Source organism: Borostomias antarcticus (assembly GCF_949987555.1).
Source record: "Borostomias antarcticus genome assembly, chromosome: 15".
NCBI classification, from domain to species: Eukaryota; Metazoa; Chordata; class Actinopteri; order Stomiiformes; family Stomiidae; genus Borostomias; species Borostomias antarcticus.
Window position 1 is genome coordinate 10,467,194 of NC_140248.1, and position 13,754 is coordinate 10,480,947.

At 45.5% G+C, this 13,754-nt stretch overlaps 1 protein-coding gene across 2 annotated transcripts in view; it reads right to left on the minus strand.

Annotated features, from left to right (window-relative positions):
• Positions 1-13,754, minus strand: part of dscama (Down syndrome cell adhesion molecule a) — a gene marked incomplete at both ends in the record, with an annotated part of 81,809 nt that overhangs the window by 51,515 nt on the left and 16,540 nt on the right. The window lies entirely within an intron of this gene.

Sequence of the window (13,754 nt, forward strand, 5' to 3'; positions counted from 1 at the left end):
GCATCAAAGCAGCTAATTGGCTTGAGCCTGAGTGCCCTTCAGTGTGAGGCCACTTATTAGATGCTAATTAGGCATGAAACGCCCTGCTAGCCCACATTCAGACGCGGAAGTCAGCACAGAGGGACTCGCAACAGCAAACCACTAGCGAAGGCCAGACAAGGTAGCACTGCAGCATTTGTCTACTGTGCCGTAGAGAACTGTTCCATGTGTTTTTGTTGGCAACCATGTGGAGCCAGGAGGGATGAGAGGGCCTGACCAAGCCAGGGAGTGGCAGGTAGCCATGGTAATCCTATTAGGCAGGATCTGGGATGGGGGGTAGGAGGAGGGGTCACAGGGAAGTGCTCTGGGATCAGGAGGTGGCGCCCATAGGGGTGTTTTAGCCGCAACCCTCACCTCTCCTAAACGCATTGCAAACTCCGCCCCAAATGGGAGAATGGATGATTTATGGAGAAAGAGAGACAGACAGGGGCAGAGAGGACACTAAACGAGCGAAGCTGCCGATGCCGCCCCCCCTCCCCCACACTCCCACCCCCCGAATGGCGTCCGCCCCAAGGTACTCCCAGACAGGTCAGGCAAGACCGAATTTTGGCCGCCCCTGACTTGCTCGCTGCTTTAACTCATTTATTTTCTTCCGCTGCGCTTAATTCCTCCCATCTCCATATGTTGAGGGGTGGGGTTGGAAGGAGGGGGGGGGGGGGGGGGGGGCAGTGGGGGGATTAGGGCCCACTGTCTGGAGCAGGCCCTGTGTAATCACAGTGAAAGACTGGCCATTGTGCGCCCTGTGTGGGTCTAATCCCAGGAGCGTGCCCCCCACCCGCTGCAGTGTGTGCCCCCCTGGGCAGGAGGGGGCCAGGCTAGTTTTGGTACACTGACTCCCTGACCTCAGGCCTGCCTCCAAACACAGCCCACCACAAGGCCACGGGCAGCGCGGCTCAGGTAGTTCTAGTGCAGGGGTTTCAAACTTCCGGCCCACCTCACCCTTCCATCCGGCCCACAAAATAATTTCTTGTACACGGCGCCGGCAGGCAGGCCTACAACGTGAAATTCAAGCCGCTCATACGTGGGGGTAAATGCTGTTATTGTGCGCAGAGCGCGAGGTGAGTGCTGCCAACGTGCTGCATACAGTCACAGGTGCAATCAATCCACACGCGACTATGAACTATGAACGCAACTATGAATGCAGCTAGACACCGAGAGGCTGTGTTCGTGGTTAACTAACATTAGGAACACACACAGTTTCAAGAAAGATGTACATGCAGTATTTTTTGTGGAATTCAATGGAAATTCTGCCTGCCTGATATGCAAGAAAAATATGTTCTAAAGCAATATAATGTCAAGCGTCATTCATTACTTAACATGGAGAACAGGTTAAGTAGAGTTAGGTTAAGAGTCGTAGGGAGACGAGAGGACAAAACGAGCCTCGCAGCTGAGCGGGCTGACGTTGCTTTCAAGATAATTGTCTGACAAGAAACAGAATAGCAGCCTACAGATGTACAGTAGGCTATTCAAGTAGTGTCTGGCAAGAAATAGAATAGCCTACAAATGTATTCAAGTGTCTGGCAAGAAATGCAAACAAACATGAACCAGGGCAGGCTTACAGTAGTGATATACATCAAATAGAATAAAGTACAAATGTAGGCTATTCAAAAAATATTTGCACTAACTGTTAAAATATATAAAAATGTACAGTATAGAAACTGTTTGAATTTGTATGATGAAAATGTTAGTTATGGAATAGTCTCGCAACAGTTAGAGACTAACTCGTGAGTCTAGTTATGGAAATAAAAAATGTCATTTTCAGAAATATTGCACTTTCCTATGGTTTAAGTAGTTGAACGTTTAAGTGGCCTTCCTATGAGATGGCAATACCAGCAGTGGCCCCAAGCCAATTTGAGTTTGAGACCCCTGCTTTAGTGTCATAAACTGAGTTAAGGGGCTACTTGGTAAGAGTAGCATATTAAGAATACCAGGTTGAGACTTAACATAGGAATTGTGTCATCGGGATTCCAGTGAACACTCACAAGCATGGGTAACATAAAGAAAAAAAACAGATACAGTAGATCACTATGACAACCAGCTAGCTGCCCTCCCTTCCTAAATATCTCCCCCTTGCTAGCTGACCCACATCCATCAATCAATCACACACACTCAACAGGCTGTTGCTGTTAGCAAGGGTCTGGTGGCGATAAACTAATCTGTGTGTGTGTGGGGGGGGGGGGGGGTTCAGATGCTTCTGATGATTCTGGAGGTCACAGGAGAGGACGTGCTTTTTAGCAAGTCTCATCATAACTGTAATAAACACTCACTCTCCCCCTCCCCCATCACGCACACATTGCACACGCACACACACGTGCGCGCACAAGCTCTCACACACACACACACACACACACACACACACACACACACACAGACACACACACACACACACACACACCATCTCTATTCTCGTTAACAAGAATAATCCCTAAAGGCCCATCTGCCTGACACACACACACACACACACACACACACACACACACACACACACATACAGGCCACAGAGCACAGACCATTAGAAGAGCCATTATGGGGCTGTTTGAATGGGCTGCCTGATCACTTACCTAGCCTGTGTGTTTGCTCTGGCTATCCAGAGGCAGACAATAGTGCTATTATAGCGCCTCTCTTTCACACAGATAAGGATCTGTTTGAGTTGCAGGAAAATGATTGTGAGTGATGAGCAGAACACCTGTTGCTGAGTTTTCTGTCTGCGTACACGGTGTGTATCTGTCTCTGTCTCCTGTCTATTTTTTAAGAGGCAAGATAAAATTGCTTTAGGAGCAACTGATGTAAACATTCCACACACAAAAAGTTAAGCCAATAAAAAGAGAAAAGAGAAGAATGTTTATTGAATGCCTCCGGGCAGACTTAACCATCTACTTGTTCTATATTAGACTGCATTGCTGGACATATTATATATTTGTATTTTAAAAATGAATAGAGAATGACTCTACATAGTCATGGTAAACAGGTTGGGCTATGGCATTCAGTAGTCTGAATTCATTATGGAAACAGTGGCTGTCTGAAAGGCAGCAATCAGAGCTAATTTAGATCAGTAAACAAGCCAGTCTCGGAAACAAGCAGTCATTCAAGTTGTCCGAACTGACTGTTGACTATTGAGTTAAACAGCCATTCAATGTCAACCTTAAATCCCTGCATGAATGATCATTATTATCATTACAAGTTAAAAAGTAGGCCTATCTTCAAGACTCATCTTATAGTGTGATTTGACATGTTGCTTTGTTGGAACATGCTTCCATTTTAAAATGAATTCCATCAATAGCTTTGTGTTAGTGTGAGAGTGTCTATATTGATTAATTTGTTAATTCAATATTCAATGTGAACCAGCACTGTTTTGATAACAGAGCCTAGCACACAAAATGGCTGCCTCATAGCTCTAAGCGCACGCAGCACCCGAGAAAGAACAAACATTCAACATGGCCCCTTTGATTCTCCCTCTGCCTCTCTCCTTCTTCTCTCTGATTAGAGGAGATTAAAAACTCTGTTGTATAACACAGTTGATTGCTTTTTCTTCAAGAGAGCCACAGTATCACAAACGGGCCAAGAAATCTTGGGGCGACCTAGGCTTTGTGGACAGTAATCCTGGTTTGGGGGCTAAACAGGGATCAAGGCAACAGAACACACAATGTAATCAGGGATGCTGCACCCCAAGAATCAGATACAAGATAAAGCCCCAGCAGATGTTTATCCACAATGTCAATTACAACATACGGTATCCAGGCTCAGAAATTGAGGAGGCATTAAACATGGGTGTTGGCCACATTGTAGAGGATGATGAGGATGTAGAGTACAACCTGCCCAAATTCACTATTAATAGGACTTCACGTTTTGTAAATATTTCACAATGCACATCTTCAGAAATAATGGCTATAGTTTTCAATATTATTTAAATTAATTTGACCCCATGAATTGCCATAAATACAGGAAAATTCCATTAGAAAGACAGGATAGAATTTGCTGACAAGAAGAGAGCTGAATACCGTTCTGAGAGAAGCTTCTGCCCCTCCAATTCTTGGGCTGTGTAGAGACCCCTCAGTGATCATTCTCTCTCTCTCTCTCTCTCTCTGTGTGTGTGTGCCTCTCAGGGAGACGGAGAGAAAATGGCTGCACAAGGTCACATGATCTGGCCTCCATTTTGGAGTTTGCATAATGTTTCTGCAGGTTCAACGGCTGCCTGTCATGTGACAAACACACACACACACACAGTGAAATCTACGCCACAGTAACACTCAAAGAGTGTGTACAGAGGCAAAGCTTTTAAAAACCAAGCAGAATTTAAAAAGAGAAAGAAACTCACTAACACAGAGATTAATTGCTGTTGAGAGAGAGGAGCTTATCTTCCCAACACAGCTAATACTGTATGAGGTTCTCAATTAGATGAAAGGCACTCTCTCTTTCTCTAATTTTTTGTTCAATTCCTCCAGGCAATTTATTTGGTAGGAAAAAAGAGTAGAGGCCGAGCAAATGCTATTGGCTGAGCATTAGACGAGTCACACATCACTTGCACCAATCAGGTGCCTCAAACCACATCAACCGAGAACCTCAGCAACAACATGTCTATTTACTGTACTGAGGACTGACACTGTTCTACTTCCTTGACAGCCAAGTAAAAATTAATGAGATACAAACACAATTTATTGAACTGATAAGTATAAATCATTATAATTTATTCATTATCTATCATTGGTGTGACTGAATCTGAAATAAAACTTAAACTATAGTATCATCAAATCAACATATTAAAATCAAAGAGCGCAATGACACCCAACAAGCCAATTAATAATATTTCCTCTGTATTTGAAAACTGTCAGTGATATTTATAGGGAACATAGTTCATTCTGTATTCTATATAACAGATTAAATGGGATTATGCAAAGGACTCTTCATGCATACGCTTATCAGTTTAATTTCTTTGTCCCCAGAATTATTTTTACACTGACTCTGAACATATTATATCTCCCCCTACAGCTGCCAAGTGTAACTAAAGGATTATGCAAGCAGCGTCCACCAAAAAATAGATTTAACCACCTCAAACAAAATGTTGGTTGTTCACAGTGCCACTCTCCATTGCTAACACTCTTTTAATATGAGTTATATGTATGTGCTATTCATGGCTGGGAGCTAAGGTCAACATGACAGTAGGGTGTATATCATTATCAATGAGGACTCACCTACAGTATCTAATACACTTTTTGTAATGGATAAAGGTTAAAATTGCTTAAAATATATACTATGTCCTCAAGTGAAAAAAAGATCTGCCTTTTCATTTCTGTCTCTCCCTATATACTGTATACTACTAGACATTAAATGTCACTGAAAATACAGTGTACGTAATAACTGAAAAATATTATTTTATTGTAAGTTGCTTTGGATAAAAGCTAAATGACTGTAATATATATATATATATATATATGTAGATGTAGATGTGTGTGTGTGTGTGTTTTTTACTTCTAGCTATTCCTTATTATTAAGTAGGATACTTTATGAAATACAAAAACTGCTAAAATTGTGCTAATCAAACTTCAAAATTAGTATGTAAAAATATTTTTGCGTTTATCTATTAATAAGAATGTGTTTAAATCAATATTCATATCATTGTCACCATAATAGTACAAAAAATATTAGAAATGATCTGCTTTCCCTATTCAAATACATATTTGCACTCATGCAGTGTGATACAAATTTTCTAATTCAAATGTTTAAATTCCAAATGTGCTTATAAAAATAGGCTGTAAGTCAATACATTAAGTCATAGAAAAATAGCTTAACTTGACATTTAAAAAAAAAACTTAATAAGCGCACTCGATAGAGAAAACTCTGTTTGACCAAGCTGCATGGAGCTCCCAGCATTATTCTTAATCATCAATTCACCATCTGTTCTTGAACACTTTCATGAGATTCAAGGTTACTTATCACAGTGTGAAAAACACTGCCACATGACAGGGCACCTGGGCCGCGAGGAAAGAGGGTGGGGGGAGGGGGGGGGGGGGGGGGGCGAGAGGAGGGAAGACTAGATTTCCCAGAATTCTCTCTACATGCGGTGCACGGCGCCTAGGGATGTCACTCTCCCAGCTGCCCAAGATGTCGATCTATCAAGGTGATTTCCCTGGGTGGGTCGCCTTGGAAACACCTTTCGGCAGGTCACCTTTATCCTGGCACCATCTCCCCGATGAATTCATTCACTTCATTATTCCCTGTCTTGATTAGCATCTCGGCCTTGGGGAGGATTCATCATCGCGAGTATCTTCTTCTCTGACGTGTGAGAGAGAGTGCAGATTTGGACAAAACTGTCGCAATGACTGAGCTCTTTTTTCTGTGCTTCAATTGTGTACTTTGCCCTGAGCCTTAATACAATATGTTATATGTTACCACTATTTCATTAGTGGAGTTCTTTTCAAAGCAAGCCATTTTGTTGTATAGCAAAAGAGTGAGCTGGGGCCATGGGAGTTGAAACCAAGGTGATTGTGCTTGTAACTGTAAACACAGGTGGATTTCTATGTAAACACAACTAATAAAAAACAACACTAAACTCTTGCCTGATATCAATCTTATTATACAGTATGGTTTCATAGGTTACATAGTGTGTATGATGACACAATGTGTCAATTCTGTATCTATAGAGCATCCAGTCAGTCAGTCAGTCCCCTAAACATCAAAGGAACAATTATCTGATGTCAAACGGTATATCACTTCTTGTCTGTTCCGACTTGCCTGAATCTCAAATGCAAAAATGTGGAGCCATTTGTCGTGAGTCTGCATTAAAACTCAAGTCATGCGCTTTTCATTCCTTTCTCACTCCCCTGACAGAGAATGCAATGTAGGCAGAGAGAAAGAGAGAGAGAGAGAGACACAGAGAGAGAAATGGGGAGTGTGTGTGTGTGTGTGTGTGTGTGTGTGTGTGTGTGTGCGTGTGTGTGTGTGTGTGTGTGTGTGTGTGTGTGTGTGCGTGTGTCACTGTGTACGGGCAGAGAGAGTGGCATGCACGGACAGCCCCTCTGTCTCTCAAAGAACCTGCAGCAGCTGCACACACGCGATAAGAGCAGCCATTCACAGCCAACACTCCCCCTCCTCCTCCACAAACACACACACACACACACACACACACACACACACACACACACACACACACACACACACACACACAGCCATCAAGCCCTCTGCAGTCTCCAGCGCTGATGTGGAGATAGCTGGGCGCCATTGTCACCAGTCAAAGGTCCTTCTGTATGGATCACCTAATGGTGACGTCACAATCAACAGCAAGGTTAAATACGGGCAAGATGGAGGGATGGAGGGGAAGGCGACAGCAGTGCAGTTGTTGTGTGTGTGCGTGTGTGTGTGTGTGCGTGTGTGTGTGTGTGTGTGTGCGTGCGTGTGTGTGTGCGCACATTTGTCCATCACCTCCAAAGCAGCTCTGTTCCTGGCATTCATCCGCTTTCACCTAAGACTGTTCATAGTATACTGCAAACAATTCATGCTAGCTCTACTCCTAAGATATTCTACTCCTAGGATCTTCAAACAATTAGCTGTATACAGATTTGGGAGCCATTTTACAGTAGGTAAACAAGATGGCAGCCGGAAGCCGATTAGCAATGTAGTACTTAGAAGGCTCCATCTCTTCTTCTAAGCAAATGAAGCCCATCAGCAGTTACTGTGTAAGGATGTAACATAAGAGAGAGCTGTCTTCAGAGTGACTGTGTCCTCCATCGTCCTCCCTCCCACAGTCAAGACAAGCTCCCCTGGTTGATGTCACCTTGTGGTCCCAGGTGTTTCTCCAGGTGTAAGTGGAGCATCTATCTGGCGCTGCCCGTCCTCTGCTCCCTGGCAGAACCACCTATAGAAGTCATCTGTGGAGTCGGAGAGGTTCACCCCACCAAAGCAGTTCACTTTCACCCCAACTTCCCTCCTCTTCCAGATAACAATTTTTCCGCTTAAAAAATGTGCATCAAGGACAAGCCTTCACTGGAGTTTAGGATGACTCACTGCGCGAATGTTAAAACAAGCAGTCACTCAAAAATATGAACGCATTTTGGTTTCTTGTAGATCAAAATCATCAATATTTGTTTTTTTGGAAGCATCCTTCACATGAGACGAAGGCCAGACTATGGGTCCGCCCCAACGTTGCCACACACAAATACACCATCCACCACTGGCAGCAAAGCCAACCTTGTTGATCCACTGATAACACTGGGACCCAAAAAATACAGTCCACAAAACCACTAAGTGCTAATTAATTGGTGGCTCCATCCACGATTAGCTCATGTTGCGCTTATAGCTAATCTGTATCTTGGCAGGGGGCCACATGCGACCTGGCTCTGGTCCAGATCTGATCTGACTGTGGTCTAGAAGGCGTCTGTGGGCACAGACCGGTACATTCTGGTCCAACCCAACCCAGCCCAGTCTAACCCATTCCAGCCTTGCCCAGCCCAGCCCAATTCAGTCCAGTGCAGCTGGATCCAGTAGTCCTCCATTGTGAGTCAAATTGATTAGATGTGTCAACCCTCACTCTTTATAAACCCCCCCTCCCTGCACACACAGACCCACATTCTAATCGCTGCCCCCAGAGTTTAATAAGGAACAAATTGTGTTTATTGGTGAGCAAACAGCGCAGTACGGAGGTGGAGGTTTGCTCATAGCAGCACGTTGCTACGGAGAGAGCATCAGCCCATTGAATTAATATCTCTGTCTGTGTGACTGAGGCTGGAGTGGTGTGTGGGGGGGGGGGTATGGAGCAAGATCGGTGAGCACACACAGAGATAGTATGGATCTCCATCAGATTTGATAAGCCCTAACTGCCTATCCATTCTAAAAGAATCTATGGACTAACGGGTATTTAGTTGAGAGCGCTCGAGAGCAAACGTATGTTAAACACAGAGGACATTTTGGCTCCATGTGGCTCCGCGGGTGCCTGGTATCCCTCGTCCTCCTGCTTATCACGCTGTGTGTGTGCACACTCTGCCTGCACACAAATGCGTCTCCCCCCTCATGTTCCCATAATGCTTTGTGGCAGCCGCAGCCTGATTCATGCGCACAGGTATTGATTTTCTTCCCCCGTTTTTTTCTTCTTCTTCGGTGTATCCCTTTATTTATCCTGCTGAGCCCCCTGCCACTGGGCGTGGGGTAAGAAGCAGTCAGGAGCTAGAGAGAGAACCAGAGGATCAGTCCCTGAGAGATGCTCTCACCATACAACGTGGACATTTGGTTTTCTGCTTTATTTTAGCCGGGAGTGCTCTGCAGAGTACTGCTGCAGAGTACATTGCATCCCGTGTCAAACCAAAGAGTGTGTGTGTGCGTGTGTGTGTGTGTGTGTGTGTCTGTGTGTCTGTCCGTTTGAACAAACACTCGATCCTCCACAGGCCGCCTGACCCATTTTCTGTGTGAATAACAATACTCCAGCCAATCATTGGGAGAAGGAATGACGAACGCTAGAAAAAGACCCTCCATCCAGCCTGTCACGCGTCAGAGTCCCAACCCTGCCTGTCGACAGAGGGAGAGAGGGGGGGAGCGAGGCAGGGAGGGGGGGGGGGGGGCGAGGCAGGGAGGGGGGGGGGGGCGAGGCAGGGAGGGGGGGGGGGTGGGGGCGAGGCAGGGAGAGAGAGGGGGGGCGAGGCAGGGAGAGAGGGGGGGCGAGGCAGGGAGAGAGGGGGGGCGAGGCAGGGAGAGAGAGGGGGGGCGAGGCAGGGAGAGAGGGGGGGGGCGAGGAAAAACCCTCACCTCACCCCGCCCTCCTCTTTTTCCACTATGGCGACTGCTCAGAGAAACGCGGCCATGTTCATCATTCTCTCTCTCCCTTCTTCCCTCCCTCTCTCTCTCTCTCTCTCTCTCTCTCTCTCTTCTCTCTCTGCTACACAGGGACCAGTAAAACCATTATCCACCCTCCCCAGCCCCCTTCTCAAGGCTGTGCTTCATGCACCAATGTCTCTGCTTCTGTCTCTTCGTACACGGTCTTAAACAAACAGCCGTTTGCAGCAAGCCTTCTGGTTTACACATCGCTACTCCACAATGTCACCTGATAATTGTACAGTATACTACAGTACAATTCAGACAGGCTGGAAAATTACTATCACGTTTTCTTTTCTCCTCCCAAAATGGCTGCAAGAATCATTATTGATTGATTACTTTTCTCCTTAAAATATAAATCCACAACTGACTGATTTGATGCAAAAAGTGGTGTACTGTATATCCATGGTGATTAGGACGAATACCAAACAATACTTAGGCGATCCTGCTAGGACTCTAAAAACAGCCCGGCCATATTCCCTTTCTCTCATGCCTTTCCTCGTTGTCATGTGACATTGTGCTTTGATAGAAACTCTTGATATTTACTTCAAAGGAGCATTAGATACAGCCAATTAAGCCGCCATGGTGTGCTTGGCTGTTCTCCCCCGAAGCCACGGGCTGGGAGACAGAGCAAGCTGGACGCTAAGCGACATGAAAACACCTCGAAAATACCAACTAAAACGAGAATTAAACGGTGAAACATACAGTACAGACAGTCGGCGGTGTTGAACTATAACAACGAGTAGAGAATGGCATTTATTGCTGTCTCTGTCGCAATCTAACCAAGGTGCTTTAATAGTAGAGGAGTCAAGGTGATTAGGATTCAGCAAAGGAACAACGTAAACAAAATAAGTCCTTATTCCATTAAAAAAGGAAAGATGCAGTCTGGCCTTGAGCCTTGGTCAGACTCTGAAGATATTTTGTTAAGGCAGAGGCTTTTGTCTATACAGCATTATGGGGACACAATGGATTTTTTATAGCTTTGTGCTTTATATTGTATATATATATTTATCCTTATATCATTACCTATATCACAAAATACATATATTAAAATACATAATTCTGATTCGAAGTCAATGTGTTTGTGTGCCCACAGGGATGTGTATTTGTAGCTGTGCGAGTGCACACTTGTGCTAGTGTGTGTGAGCGTGTGTGTGAGGAGGGTGGGGAAGTGCAGGGCTGATGGCCGAGGGCCCTGGTGTTCGCTCCGTGTGTAGAATGAGAAGTGTTTGTGTGCGTCTGTGTGCATGTGTGTGTGTGTGCGTGCGTGCGACTCTCTGCAGTGCTGCTGGGGGGGCTGGAGCTGAATGCAGAGCAGGCCACATCAGGCCATGGCGAACGACCACAAGGCGCTCCTCTCAGCGACTGCAGCGTGCGCAGCCTGCCGTGCAGCTGGGGAGCGGCTGAGCACAAGCAGGGGACTGTGTCTGCAACACAGCAGACCGCGGCACACAAACACCAACCACCAAACAACACGCTTTTGTTGAAAAAACATCTGGATTCATATGAACGTCGTTCTGGTGTGTCTTCAGCTTCCTTGGTGTGCCGACTGATACAGACAAGCACAGGGGAGGTGTACTGTACATACTGTACATACTGTATATACTGTACATAGTAGGTCAGCGGTAAGAGAATATCCGGTGTTTAGTGTAGAGTACTGTAAACATTCTACTTCACAGTTGCAACCAGAACGATACAACGCAGCGTTCTCCCCTGGCAGGCAGCAGAGAGAAGATGAATGTGTGGGTGTCACTGCCTCATCCCCACTCATATCTTACTGACAATCAGCTCCTTATCGGACTAAAGAGCATGTACAGCTCGACACAAACGAATGGGCAAGCAGACTTCTTGTTTTTCAAATCTTTTGCTATAATTCCTGCCACACGACAATCTGCTCTCATCTTTTTCCTCCTTTGAATGACGTTCTAGTACGGACTGTTTGGTGGACTGGACAGTGCAGCAGGCTACAGCTGCGCCTGAATTTCTGACACACCATTATTGGAACAGGTCCCGATACAGCTCTGGTTCAGATCTGGCTTCTGAGCGCTGGGTTCCAGCATCAGCCGACCTCTCGCTTACACCTGGGTTAGTGAAGAAGACAATACACTGCACTGCTGTAACACTGTAACCTCCTCTGAGTTTCTTGATTGTACAGTATGTATTTTTCATGGTCATTTGTCCATTTGCGTTGTGCGTCGTTAGTCTTTTCACTGTAGCTCCTCAAAGAGGGTCCGGTCCCGCTGGGACCCCCAGAGGGCCGGATGGGAAGAGGCACTTCATGCTACACCTCTCCAAACAGAAATGCTTCCATCCATTATTCAAGGCAGAGACAGAAAAGCCTTTATTTCACAAAGTTCTTCTGAGTGTTGATATTCTTTTCTTTTTTTTTTTAAACGCATTAAAGATTGAAATGGAGGGACTTTGGGCGCCCTCGAAAAATAAGGGGAGGGGCCGGTCATTCAGCCCAGAGCCACCAGCCCAATGTGGAGGAAAATACAGGCATGCGCACACACACGCGCACGGGCACAAACACACACACACACACACACACTACACACAGACTCTTTAAATTGAACTTGATATGCGTGTGCTGAGGAGAATGGACTGCGTCAGGGGGGTGCATTGAGACGTGAATAAAGACCATTTGCTTGTGGATTCATAGGCTTCTGTCATCCATTATTTAGCATGGAGAAGAGTACTAGATTGGTGGTGGGGTGATTCTTCTGACAGCATTTACATGGCCGATAGACAGTAATGTAAGGATTTTAAGGGTGCAAGATAAACCCTTGGCAGTTTTGGCAGTGACGTTTTGGAAAGATGACATGTGAAAAGTTGCACATTCTAATAGTACGTCCATGCAAATTATTCTATTGCATCTCTTCATGTGTCTAGAAATGACACTAATGGATCATAAAAACAAGTATGTTCTTCAGAAAAGTCTTCAAATTTGGAAGAAATACAACCCTAACCATTAGAACACCTACGTATTCCATAAGCCATATCCCTCCTGTCCCCTCTGCTCCAAAACAACCTTGCAGCAAATCCATTTATGGACAATTAAGAGATTGATATAGATTTCAACTTGGTCCCGTTCGCCTCAGCAGACAAATGTGAAACGTCAACAAAAAAAAAAGAGGAAAAAAAAAACATCGCCTCAGTTGTCCTCCATCCAGACCAAAACGACATTAGCTTTTGTCTATTGAGTTTGTTAAATGCCCCACATAAAGTGAATTTCCCCCCCGGGGGTGAGGAAACAATCGAGTAGCCCCAACGTGCCATTTAAGCAATTTGAATGATCGGAGCATGGCACACTGCAGTGGCTGCTCTCAGCCTATCACAGAAGAGGGTCAATAAACCGAGGCTAAGTGACACGATGGGCGGGTCAGGGCTCTCGTGGACGCGGGCGGCCTGTCTCGCTCTGACACTGGCTCAGACAGACATGGAAACGTATATGCAGTAAGACAACGAGGCCTGGGGTTCGCCTGATTGGCTGGCTAGTTGTCTGGCTGTCTGGCTCTGGTCTGGTCCGATGTCAAAAGGTCTCCCAGACAGAGCAGACTGTATGCGCGCACATCCCCGCGGTCAAAACAGCCCAGTTAAACCTTACAGGGCTGACATACAGTACAGTGCATGAGACGCGCGTGTGTGTGAATGGCACTGTTGATTCATAAACAAACAATCTCTACTCGTACGGCTTGAATTATAGCATTAAGTGGAAGGTACAGCAGGTTTAGAAAACAATACATCGGTGGAAAAAAAGTCCACCTGTCAGGGTGTGACTGTCACATGACCTACTGTACCGATCAGCTAAAACAAAGAGCAGCCACAACCATTTCTCAATAGGGTGGATGTATCAATAACGCACATCGTAACACCTGGGTCTAACACAGTGTTGTGAAGACAGACAAAGCAGACACTTA